Source organism: Mastomys coucha, unplaced genomic scaffold (genome assembly GCF_008632895.1).
Source record: "Mastomys coucha isolate ucsf_1 unplaced genomic scaffold, UCSF_Mcou_1 pScaffold21, whole genome shotgun sequence".
Lineage (NCBI taxonomy): Eukaryota > Metazoa > Chordata > Mammalia > Rodentia > Muridae > Mastomys > Mastomys coucha.
Window position 1 is genome coordinate 133600323 of NW_022196904.1, and position 13550 is coordinate 133613872.

At 49.7% G+C, this 13550-nt stretch overlaps 1 protein-coding gene across 14 annotated transcripts in view; it reads left to right on the forward strand.

Annotated features, from left to right (window-relative positions):
* Shank2 (SH3 and multiple ankyrin repeat domains 2) overlaps positions 1 to 13550 on the forward strand; it is a 446182-nt gene that overhangs the window by 358986 nt on the left and 73646 nt on the right. The gene's annotated exons all lie outside the window — the stretch shown is intronic.

The following is a 13550-nucleotide window of genomic DNA, read 5'->3' on the forward strand; positions in this document are numbered from 1 at the left end:
GCTGAAGCCTGGAGCCAAACAGAGGAAGCTTGTCTCCCAGAGACCTCCCAAGCTCTGAGAACTTGTCAGACCACCTTGCAGGAGAGACTGGAGCTGAGACAGTGATGGTCAGTGGTAGATGGGACCACACTCTGACCAGGACTCTTAGCTCTGCACTCCTCCTGCCCTCTAAGCCTGAGCCTCATGTGCAGACCCTGAAGATGGACTCGGGAGTCACTTCACCTCTTTGTCCCTCTTCCCAGTGTGCCTGCACTGAATGGCTCTCCTCTCACTTTTTGTTGTAACCTGTTAAATTGACCTATGGAGGAGAGTGACTGAACCTAACTAATTAGAGACAACTGGGCTTAGGCTCCAACCCAAAAACAATCCCCTGTCATGGGTGGAGGCCATTTCCCAGAAGGGCCAGGGGGCAGATGGCAGCTTCCTGAGCACCCAGTCTTGTGTTAGGCTCTGCTCTCTGTCAGTGGGTTCTGGTGGCCACTGTCACAGACCCTGCACAGGGGAGAGTCACTTCCCATGTTGTTAAAGAAAAGGTGGAAGGGCCTGGCAGACACTCTGAGGGCTGCCTGGGTTAGTCTGAATTCTGCCCTGGGCTAACTTGGGCTTCAGCTGTCCTCTGGTCCCTTGCCCTGGTCACCCTGTGCCAACCACCTGTGGCTCACTGGTGGTTCCCCTTGCCTCCCAGCTTTGGCTTCCTTTGCCCTGTGCCTCGTAGCCCACAGTTACATATTCCTTCTGAGTTTACCCGCTTCCCCCATCTTTCCTGGGTGTTGATGCCCGGCATCACTGTGGCTGTCACCTCTGCATGTCTACAGGCTGGGACAGGTCTCTATGAGAGAGTGCCACAGGCATTCCTAGCCTGCCAAGGAGGCTGTAAATGGGGAGAATGAGGGACATCTGGTAACCTGCATCCTCTCTGTGCCTTTTGGGTTTTCACAGAATTACAGAACTTAGGAGGAGGTATGCATGGAAGACGTGCTTCCCCAGTATCTCAGCTCAGCACCTTACTGCTGTGTGACCTTGGGCAGGTGGCATAGCCTCTCTGTTTCTTAGCATCATTATGGTGTTTGTTAGTGTTCACCTGCTGGGAATGATTTGTGTCTCTGACAAGGGTCCTGCTGGACAGAGTTGACAACGACAAAAATATTTGCCACAGTCAATGAGCTTGCTGTCTAAGGAGGCAAAACATGAACAGCAGATGACAGGTGACAGCTCTGGGGACCCTATCCTGTCATGTGACAGATTGTAGAATGCTTCAGAGGACTGTAACCTGCATGGGGGCTGGACAGGACACAAGTCAGATGTGGTAGGCTGAGCTGAGCCCCATGGCATGAGAGGTGACAGTTTGGAAAGGCTTTGTCCTGACCTGAGCCTCATTCAGGTGAGTGACCTGTCAGATGGTCACCACAGCTATGTGCCAGCCACTGGGCAGGCTCAGAATAAGAGGGATTCAGGACCCGCTTCCGTGCTCTAAGTAGTTTGGGTCTGGGCTGCTGCATGGAGCAGACAGGAGGGGTAACTCTGGAGTGGGTCTTAGGACAATGTCACAGTCCCTCCAGGCCCTTGCCCTGCATGATTCCTGTGGCCTGGACTCCAGGCACTCACTGTCCTGGCCTTGGTGTGGCCCACACGTAATTATGTTCCTGTCCTAGAAGTACCCGAGAGGAGCAAGCAGAGCCAAGGGTAAATAAGGGACAGTTAGGACTGCGCAGACCTGCTGTGAAGGACCTCTGCCTCTCCAGGACTATCCCGGGATTTGCCACCCATAGAGGCCCCTGAGTGTACTTCTAGCTACCTTCCGGCTTCCCATCCTGAGTTTAGCCATGCCCACGCTCACAGAGCGGCTCAGTTACAGGCCTATAAGATTCTGTCAAAGGACAACACAGGTCCCTCAGCCAGAACCCAGAGCCCAGAGGCCTTACAAAACAAAGATAAAGCACAGACATATACTTTATATCACAAAAAGGTTAGGTGTGGTTCTGTGTTCCACCTTTCCTTTTGGGGTGACCGGACACCAATGGTACACCAGCTTGGAGAGGACTGGGCGAAGTCCACCTCTTCCCTGCCGGGTGTCAGATGCTGTTGCCCACCAGGCCAGGAAGGGGTGAAGCAGTTAGGGGTGGGGTATAGGGGGCACTTCTTCAAGAATCTTAGTGTTATAGCTCTTTTAGGCGAAGGCCTTCTCTTGAATGAAGCAGCTCTCTGAGATGATCCTAGCTTGTTTGTATTTCTTTATTGGGGGTGAGTTTGAATGCATACTTGTATTTGGGGTGCATCAAGGGTTATATAGTTTTGGGGAAGGGCATGAGAATATCCCTGGAGGGATAGGTCACTGGCTGAAGGCTAAGGCTACTGAGATGCCTCATTAGCATGGAGAGGCGCTCCAGGTGCTGGGGATGTGGCTGACCACCTTTTGTGCTCTGAGGCAGGCTCGGAAACAGGGAAGGAGCAACTTCTACTCCTGCCAGTCTCAAGTTTTAAGATTTCCAGGGTTTGACCATGGTCCACTTCACCAGTACTGTGCCAGTTCCTCTGGTGGTGCAATCCATGTGCCCCACAGTTAGGGGCTGAGGAGACAGCTCAGTGGGTAACATAGTTGCCACTTAAGCACAAGGACTTAGGTTCAGTCCCCAGAACCATGTGAAGCAGCCAGGCTTGGGGCTAGAGACACAGCTCAGGGCTTATAAGCACTGGCTGTTCTTCCAGAGGATCTGGGTTCAATTCTTAGCACCTACCTGGTGGCTTACACCATCTATAACTTAAAGATGGGATCCAACACCTTCTTGCCTCTAAGGTACCATATATGAGTAGAGATGTGTTTGCTTGTATGTATGCATGCCTCTGTGTGTGTGTGTGTGTGTGTGTGTGTGTGTGTGTGTGTGAATAATAACTTTGTAAGTGGCTTAGTGGTATGCACCTGTATTCTCAGATTGATGAGGGAGAGACAGGAGCTTCCCCGTGCAGTTTAGCTGAATCCATGAATTCCAGGCCAACGAGGACCGTGTTTCAAAATGCCAAGTGGAAAATGCCTGAGGACCAGTACCAGAGCTGGCCTCTTGCCTCAACATGTATGCACACACAAAATACCCTCATGCTCACACTTAAGTATGTGATGCTTTTACTGCAAAGTGTCATCTTACAAGATTTGAAGCCCCGTCCATCATGTTTGTATGGCCCCAGTCAGGTGGCATCACGTGACTAAATGCATTGGTTTTTCTGCCTGGAAACATGGGAAGATTGGGCAGAGCAAGGAGGGAAATCAAGGCACTCATGTCCTCCAGGGTCTATGTTCACCAGTTGACTCACAAGGCACATAGAAAGGAAACACCTTTTGCTTCCAGAGCCTGGTCCAGGTGGGGACTTGGTGAGCAACACTGATTTTGTGGCTGACCAGATGTTTGGAAGCTCTCTCATGTGTACCTCCCAACATCACCCATGACATCAGAACAGTTGCTAGGTCAGCAGGAGCCACAGATTCAGCTCAGCCAGCAGGTGGCTAGTGGCTTTCCATGTGGCACTCCAGAAAGCTGGGTGACATTTCTCCTAGCACTTGCACAGTGCCTCCACACTTGCAGTGCCCAGCGCTGGTAGTTCTCACCATAGGAAAGGTCTTTGTGGGTGTACACAGGCATCTTGATTAACATTTCCTGACTATAGACAGACTAGAGCATCTTTCTGTTTCTTTGGGTTTTGGAGCTAAGGATAGACCCACGGCCAGGCACATGCTAAACAAATACTCGGTCACCCCAGGCCTAGCTATTGGAGGAACAAGACTTCTCTAGACAGCTCAAGCTGGCCTACACCTTTCAAACCTGCTGTCTCAGATCCCTGAGTACGAGGGCTATTGGTGTGCACCACGAAGCCCAGGTTTTTTCCTTATGTGTCTGGGCCACATAGTCCTCCTGTGAACAGTTTGTTTTTGTTTTACCCAGTTTTCCATTTAATTGCTCCTTTTACTCTGTTTTGTGTTCTTTGTGTATCCTGCTGATCAGTCCTGAGTTTGTGCTGTCACTCTTTTATGACAGCCAATTGTTTCTCATTTAGTGTGAAAGAATTTGTCAAATACTCTGAGCTTGTGACTGCTGGCTTCCTCTGAAACATTCTTCTTTACCACAGAGTCTCAGGGCTACTTTCCATTATGTTTTCCAGAAATTTCTTATACTTGCCTCTTTCGTAAGTATCAATAAAAAGTTTGTGTTCCTTATGTGTGCTGTGAGGCCAGGAGCCAGCCAAGTTCACCTTTTCTGCTTGCTGTGGCTAACACAGTCTTCCTGTGACATTTCTGAGTATCACATTGTATCAGTGACCTCTCACTGCTGGGACAAATACCTGACCAAAGCAACTTAAGAGGAGAAAGAATTTTTTTGGGGGGGGGCTCACTGTTTGATGCCTCACAGTTCTATGGCTTACAGTTTGAGGACGCAGTCCATAATGGGAGGGCAGGAAGGCAGAGTGGCAGGAGCCTGGGGCAATGAGTTACATTGTATCCGCAGTCAGGAAGCACAGAGATGGACTCTAGTTACATTGTATCCACAGTCAGGAAGCACAGAGATGGACTCTAGTTACATTGTATCCACAGTCAGGAAGCACAGAGATGGACTCTAGTGCTCAGCTCATCTTCTCCATTCTCTTCAGTGCAGGGACCCAGTTCACAAGATGGTGCTGTCTACATTTGGAGAGGGTTTTTAAACCTCTCTGGTGACTTTCTCTCAGCTGTGCTTACAGATGTGTCTCACAGGTGATTCCAAACCCCATCTGGTAGGCCTAGAGAGTATGAAGATGGACCCTCATACTCTCCTTTCTTGGCGCTCCCCATCAGCAGCTCAGCGGTAACTATGTGTCCACATGCTGTGGGTTGGCCCATGTGTCAAAGCCCTACCTTTGAGGCTCTAGAGGGTCTTCACTGCACTTGCACTGACCTGGAATAACTGGTTTTGGGGAAATGCATGTCTTTGTTGCAGTGCCTGCCAAACCAGGAACGGATGAATTTCTCCACTGGATTCAGCCTTCCTTAATGTCTTCCAAGAAGGCCTTGTGATCATGCCTGGAACCTCTACAGCAATTTTTTATATTATTATTCATTCCTCAGGACTTTAGCTGACGCTTCATGGATATTTTTTGAACTTGCTCTTGCTGGCTTTGGCTGAAATATAGAAAAGTGGCTGGCTGTGGAGTATCGATTCTGGACTCTACCAGCACCTTACTGAATCCTCTAATTAATTCTCCTATGAGCTTCTTGTGCCTTTTATGGCCCACTTCTTTCTCTCTCTGACTGCTGGGAAGGGCAGTGGAGAGGGCGGGTGTCCCTGGGTTCCCAATCTTAAGATTTGATCTCCAGATTTCTGTTAATTTGGGTCATCTTTTTCTAGTATGCAGAGATGTTTTAAACCTAAATTGAAAATAGATTTTTTTTTATTTAGCTTGTTTGAGACAGGGTCTCATTTAGCCCAGGCTAGCCACCAATTCGCTGTGAGGCTGAGGATGACCTCCAACCTCTACCTCCTGAGTACTGGGATGATAGCAGTGCCCACTGTACCCAGATTACAAATGGATATTAAGTTTCATCTATTGCTCGTTTAGGAGGAGCACATGACTGATTAATAACATTAATTGACTTTCCACCAGCTCACTCACTGTAGTACCAGCTGCTAATCTTCTAATCTATCAGTGACTGAGATTTCTGCTGCCTCCTTCCCTGCCAGGGCCACAAGGCCACAGCTAGAGTGCTCGTCCTAGGAAGAAGCGCTTGTGGGTGGGGCCTGCAGTGGGTGGAGCCTACAGTGGGTGGAGACCAGGGGTGGAGCCTGTGGAGGCGGAGCCCCTGTAGGCAGCTGGCTCAGAAAGCAGCTATCTGGAAGGGCTCTTTTGTGAGTTCTGTGGCATCTAGTTAGTGCTGATTCTTGAGGTATGATTCCTCCAAGTCAGGGCTGGAAGCAGAGCTCTGTTTGGTTCCTCCCAGCTGCCCAATGGCAACTGTGCCCATGTCTGCCCCCGCGCCCTTTTCTTCCTATCCTCATGAGACTTAGTCAACATCCAGTGTATATGTGCATGGGAGGGTGGGAGAATGTGTCCTTCCTTTTCACTCCCTCATCTCAGCTGGAAGTGAGCAGTCTGACCTCTCAGAATGATATCCCCAGTGGCTCTGGACTGGGCCAGAGCCTCTGATATCCCCACAGGCCCTGCCCACTCTAGCAACAGCTGGAGTTTACTTTAAAGGCCTCCATCAGCATATGTCAGGGGCCATCTGTGGACAGCATGGACCCATAGCTGCAGGACCTGCTTTTCCCTAGATTGCCTCATCTGAGGCTCTTGGAAACATCTCTGAAGGGACGTTTCCAGTGAGACCAGATGTCATGGCTTGGGTATGGAATGTCTCTAGAGGTGCATGTGTTTGAACACTTGCCGCCCCCCCCCCATAGGAGTTGTGGAACATTTAAGAAGTGGGGGTCTTCCTGGAGGATGCCAGTCAAGGGCAGAGTGCAGAGAGAAAATGAGAACCTGGCCCAGGTGGGCACCCCGTGGTGCCTTGTGTCAGACTGCATCTGTCATCGTGTGTTCTTTTTTTTTTAAGGTCCAGGATCCGTTCTTTAATTAATTAGTTTGTTTTTATTTATATGAGTACACTGTAGCTGTCTTCAGGCACACACCAGAAGAGAACATCAGATCCCATTACAGATGGTTGTGAGCCACCATGTGTTTGCTGGGAATTGAACTCAGGACCTCAGGAAGAGCACTCAGTGCTCTTATCTGCTGAACCATCTCTCTAGCCACCATGTGCTCTTATGCAGCCACCTTGCTGCTGCCAGGGATGGGGATAGAACCTTACAGCCAAATACCAGGAGTCTGGGCTCAGCCTTTGCACATGGCTGGCTGGGAACTCAGGCCACCCAGAGAGTTGTCAAGTATAAATATGATGTAAACCAAGTGCTTTTCCACAGAGCTGCTGCCCAGGCTAGACTTCAGCCTTGTACCATCTCCATCCCCACCTATCACAGACCCCAATTCCTCTGCTGGGAGACACTGAGTTCACACACTGGGAGGACCCAGCTCTGGGCATCATCTTTGACACTATTAGATGACAATGTCATCTACATCACACTTAAGAACCACAAAATCAAATTACACACACACACACACACACACACACCCCACATTATAGAAGAAAAATTTTACAATGTTTTAAGAAACTTTCCCCTTTTGTGTTGGGCCCTGTTCATAGCTGTCATCAGCCATGCACAAGGCTTGGGTACATCTGCAGCAAAGTGAGCTCCACTGAGGCCCACGTGGGCATGTTGTCATCTCTCCTGTGATGGGGAGGGACAAAGGTGAGAGGTCTCAGCTGACACCTAAGATATTCTTTGTCCTACTGGGCCATCTGTCCCCACCCTGTGTCCTTGGAATCCTAGACCAAGACTTAAGAACAAGTCTTTGTTTCTGGGTGCCCAGGATCCCCATGGGCAAGAAGCCCCATGATGCCTCTCGTTGCCCAGCTTGGCCCTCAGAAGTACCCTGGACCACACCTTGCTGTGATGGGAAACTCCTTCTGGAACTGACCTGACAGACAGTGTCCCCCTTCTTTCCTCACCCCCAAATACTGGGTCTGCCTTCAGGAAACAAGGCAAGGAAGTCAGTTAGTCCTAGGAAAGGTTGGGGTTCTGCCAGGCACCCTCAGGCCTTCTGCAGATTTGTGGCACATGGTAGCATGCGCCAGATAGGGAGCTAGTCAGGGAGAAGATTCCCTGTGGCCACTGTGACAAAGGCTAGTATGGCAGTCTTGCTCAGAGGTCTGTATTCTTTTAATCTGCGTGTGAATGTCCATGCGTATGTGAAGGTCAGATGTCAGCGTCAGGCGTCTCCCTCTACTCTCCATCCCAATTTTTGAGACAAGGTGTCTCACTGAACCTGGATGGAGCACACTCGTTCAACTAGTCTGGCAGCCCAGTGAGCCCAGGAATCCTCTGATCTCACCTTGGTACTGGGATTATAGGTGCATCACCAAGCCTAACTTTGAACACCAGTGCTTAGAATTTGAACTCAGATCTTCAGGCACATGAGGCAAGCACTTTATGAACTGAGTCATCTTTCGAGCCTCTCATTTATTGCTCTGTAGGCCTGAAGTCCAAAGTCACAGGGTCAGATAATCCACAGGCTCCCATGGAAAGTTCCACCTCATTCTTCCTGCTGCTGGCAAATCCCAGGATCCTTAGCACTCCTTGGCTTCTGGCTCCGTCACTGGCATCTCTCTAGGTGTGTGCCTCAGATAGTCCCTGGTATGGGGTGGTAAGGACCCGCATTCCAGCATGAACTCATCTTTGTAGAACACTGTTGCCGTTTCCAATGCAGGGCCCACTGTGAGACTGCAGTAGATACAAAGTTAATGTTGACACCATTCACTGAACAGGGAAGCCTCAGCAGTCCTGGACTGAGCCTCTGCAGGGATCCCATGAGCTGCATGGCTTTTTGCAGGGTGCACGGCCCCAGACTGGGGACACTCGAGTCTCAGAATCAGCATCTCAGAGATATAAGCATTGTCTTCAGAACAAGCCCCCATTATGTTATAAATAAATTTATTCAATTATAAGTTGCCGCAGATGGCACTGGTATTTTTAACAGATGCAGGCAGACAACTGGCTGCAGGATGCCTACAGGAGAGCTGGCACAAGGCTTCCTGGGGTGGTCTTCAGGGCCACCCTCACTCCTGAGGCTAGGCAGGAGAGACCATGGAGCTTCCATATGTTAGCAAGGAGATGGCATCTGTGTGAACTGATGATCCAGTGATTGAGAGGAAGCAGCAACAGGTCACAGATACCAGAGTAGTGGCGGGCGGAGGGGACAGGTCCTCCTCCTGGGTCCTCTGTCTGCTCTGGGGGACTCCGGACTTCCTCTGTCCTGGCACTTGTTCAAGTGCATGCTTAAACACCTCCAAGATAAAAGTAAGGCCTTTGGGGGTGGAGAAGGTAGCCTAGCCTAGCCTCAAGCTGAGTATCCTCCTGCCTCAGCTTTGCAGATACTGGGTTTGCAGATGCACACCACCAGGCCCGGTAAAATTTCACATTTAACACCTGGAATTTAGCTACCCATGCACTGTGTTTAGCCACCAGCTTCATCTGTTTTCAGAACATTCTCTCACATACATACACAGTGACTCCCTGGACCCACCCCGCTGAGCCGCCCCTCACCCCTCCTCCTGTCCAGCTTCACTAAGTACCGGTCTCTGCAGACTTTCCTTGGCTCAGGCATCTCAGGGGAACAGACTCATCACAACACGTGCTGTTTCACAAGCGGCTTCTTCCATTACTCATGCCATTACTCATGACCATAGAGTGCCATCCATATTGCAATACAGACAAGGTCCCTGTTCCTTTTTGTGGCTGAGTAATAAATGGTTCACTGTATGGACACACCACATCTTGCTTATCTGTTGATCTGCAGCGGGCATTATTAGAAGGAGAGCCAGAGTGATAGCATTTTCAAGACTTTTTTTTATTATAATTTTTGAGCAAACAGTCATTCCATGAGTCAGGCAGCCAGTGCGGAGTGGCTCTACGCTAAAGCTAAGAATGACGGAGAGACAGCCTTCACAGACGGAGTGAGGAAGCGAATGAAAAGGGCCTCTGCCTTGCTCTTCCACAGCCACCATGTGGTCGGTCCCATCTCAGAGCTGCTGGTTTAATGGTGTTCCAGACTGCTTGGCGTGAGGTCTTTTCTCCTTGAGCCTAGACAACTACTCTAGTTGCCTCTCATGCAAGGTCGAGGTTAGGGACAAAGCCCTGCCCTCCGTGCTTGGGAGTCTGTGAGTCTGTCCTGAAGTTTAATGCTGTCTCACATCAAGTTTGCTGGTTGAAGGACCCTCTTTCTGTAGGTACCGAGGGCTCGTGGACCAGGGCTTACTTTGTCGCAGGACCATAACACACCCCTGAGGATGTGGGAGCCAGTGGGTCATCATCACAGGTATCTGGCCATTTCTACCTGATTTTGACCCTCGGACAGCAAGAGACTAGGTGTGGCCCTGGGTGTCAGAGCTGTGGACAGAGCCAGGACCATATAGGAAGCCTTGGACTGACAACTCTGAGGGTCTCCTTTTACGCCTCAGCTTTGCCCAGTGTCTGTGGCTGGTGGAAGGCAGCCGTAGGCAGCCTACCTTTGTCAGGGAAGTGGAGAGCTGGGCCACACACACCTTCCTGTGAGCCCTTCCTCCACACCTGAAGCTGGCAACCTCCATGAGTGTGCAACTCGTTGTTGTACCACTGCAACCTAGAACAGAGAATGAGGTGTGCCCACTGGGTGTTTGCATGCATGATTGCATGGATGGGTGCAGGTATGCATGCATGAATGACTGGATAAATGAGTGAGTGAGTGAATGAATGAATGAATTCATGGATGAACGTATAAAGGAATAATAAATAGGTGGGTGGGTGGGTGGATGTGTGTGCGTGCATGAATAAACTTTACCCAGTACTTTGTTCGTAAAAGATTCAATGGCAAGATGCATGTAACCCAGCCATGCTATGCACCCATGCTACTGACAAACTGTACACACATAATTCTCTTGTGGTCCTGGAATGTAATGGGGTACCATGGATTTAAGGCAAAGTATGGTGGGGCTGGTCCATTTCCAAGACTCCAGGGAACTCCAGGCAGACAAATGTACTGCCACTTGCCTGTAGGCCAATCTGATAGGCCAGTTTCCTCAACTGAGGTTCCCTCTTCACAAGGTGGCCCTGACTTGTGTTGAGTTGACAAAGAGCTAACCAGCACTCTTGCCTTCCCCAGCCCTAGAGGGACTTGTGTGGTCTGTGGCTTCTCTCTACCTCTGCTGCCATGGCCATCAGTGTGTGAGCATTGACATGGCCACCACCCAGGGAACCACATGATCTGGATTAACTCTGAACCCCAGCCTGGGGCTTGTAACACTCATTTATGGGTAAAAGTGGTAACTTCTGTATCGAACCTGCAGCTCCCAGGCCACGTGCCACCCAGGATAGCTATGAAGATGTGTGTGTCCCAACACAAAACTCAAAACTTAGGTAAAACACTGAGAATTCTTCACTTCGTAATGTAATGGTGTAGCTTAGAGAAACCCGAAGATTAGACATCCCTGGGTGGAAAGGGCCTAGGGACTTGTCACTTCTTTGGGTCTTGGTGGTGTGCTCAGGATCTGCACCCAGCTTGGCCCACTCACAGTCTGCAGAGGGCTGTCTCCCACAGCCTTCCAGAGGGATGAGAGCCATGGAGTTTCTTACCTACAGATAGACACATCCTGGTATGTTCTGCCTCTGGGGTCTGCACCATTCCTGGTAAACACGAGTCTCCCAGATGACAGCCGCCTAGCTATGCTCAGGTTCTGACATCAGCGCCCCTTGCTAAGTGTCCCAGACTGGGTACTGAGTCACTCTTCCTTCCTCCATTGACTGGGAGTTCTAAGTCCCCTCAGAGGATGTCTGGGCTCCATGGTTCCACATGTGTCACAGTCTCCAGATGGTGAGAAGAGGCTGTGCCCTAGTGATGCCCGTGCAGGTGTGCTGCAGGCTTCACGTTTACCACCCATGCTGGTCCACGGGGGATAGAGGAGAGGAGGCCTCAGAATGGCAGAGGAGGGGCAGTGCTTTCAAGTCTCCATGATATCCAAAGTTGTCAAGGGAGCAGAGTAAAGATGTCTGTTGTCCTTCCTACCTGCTCGCATGAGTGCTTCATTTGTCCCATCATCCTCTGGGCCCTCAGTCCTCAGTATGCAGATCACTCCAAGTCCCCCCAGGTGGATGACACCATTGGCAGAAAAGTGAAGCTGAGGAGAGGGACAGAGACTGATCTGAAGACGTCTTTGAAGCTGCACAGTGCTCTTGAATATCTTGTAAGCAGGGAAACTGAGGCACTGGCCCCTGTTCAGTGGACCAGTGGGCTACAGATGAGAATGTGGCTTCCTAGCTCCAATCCTGTGCTTCCTGCTGACACTGATGTTCATCCTGAGGCAGGAGGTCCCACCTGCCACCACTCCCTCATGAATGGGACTCTTACTAAGCCTCTGTCACAGGCTCAGTGCCCCAGTCATCTCTAGCCCCATCTGCTCTGTCCCCAGCTGGATCACTAGTACCTACTGGGGCGGGGCGGTAGTTCTCAACCTGTGGGTCTAGACCCCTTGGGAGTCAACATTTTCACAGGGGTCACCTAAAAACCACTAGAAAACACAGGTTTTTACATTATGATTGATTATAATAGCAAAATTACAGTTATGAAGTAGCAATGAAAATAATTTTATGGTAGGGGGTTACCACAACACAAGGAACTGTGTTAGAGGGTTGCAGCATTAGGAAGGTTGAGAATCACTGCTCTAGGGTAAAGACTATGAGGGGGTGGATGATGTGGACCCCAGAATCCAACACTCAGACTCCCAGGATTATTTCCCAAAATTCTTACCCCATCTGACATTCCATAAACCCTGTTGTAACTCTGGTGACACTCAGAATGAGAGAATGAGTGAGCAAGCATTCACATATTCTCTCTCTGCTCTTGGCTGGGATGTGATGTGAGCAGCTGTTTGAAGTACCATGCCTTTCCTGCCTTCAGGCCACGGTTTGAGGGTTTGTTCCATCATGGTGGAGAAGGCCCGGCAGTGGTGGTGTGAGACGGCTGGTCACATCCCTTCCACAATCAGGAAGCAGAGAGAAATGAATGCCGGTGCTCAGCTTGCTTGCTTTTTTTCTTTTTCTTTTTCCCTATCTTTCTTCTTCTCCTTCTCCTTCTTCTCCTTCTTCTCCTTCTTCTCCTTCTTCTCCTTCTTCTCCTTCTTCTCCTTCTTCTCCTTCTTCTCCTTCTTCTCCTTCTTCTCCTTCTTCTCCTTCTTCTCCTTCTTCTCCTTCTTCTCCTTCTTCTCCTTCTTCTCCTTCTTCTCCTTCTTCTCCTTCTTCTTCTTCTTCTTCTTCTTCTTCTTCTTCTTCTTCTTCTTCTTCTTCTTCTTCTCCTTCTTCTTCTTCTTCTTCTTCTTCTTTTCCCTCTGGGATTCCAGCTCATGGAATTGTACCACTCATATTCAGGGGAGGTCTTCCCTCCTCAGTTAGGGCAGTCTAGAAATTTCTTTACTGGTATGCCCAGTGTCTTGTTCCCATGGTGATTCCTCCCACCTCCACCCCATACACACACATACAGACAGTCAGTATTAACCATCACAGGAAAGATGCTAGCCTTCATGCCAGATAGCCCTTGTGGGCAAAAAGTATAGCCAGGTGCTGGGTGTGGTGCTACACACCTTTTATCCCTGCACTTAAAAGACAGAGATAGGCAGGTCTTTGTGTGTTTGAGACCAGCATGGTCTACATAGTAAGTTCCAGGCCAGCCTGGAACATAATTAGACCTTTTCTCCAAAAAGAAAAGTGTGGAGGGAGCAGCTTCATAGTCCTAGGTCCCTTATCAGTGACCTAGAATAAAACATTTGCTGAATGAATGAATGCAAAGGAGATAATCAGCCAAAAACTATATATAAGGAGCCCATCTCAACTGGCCTGGCTGTCTCCAAAGCCCCTCACAGGAGCCTCCACTGTGGGGACACAGGATGT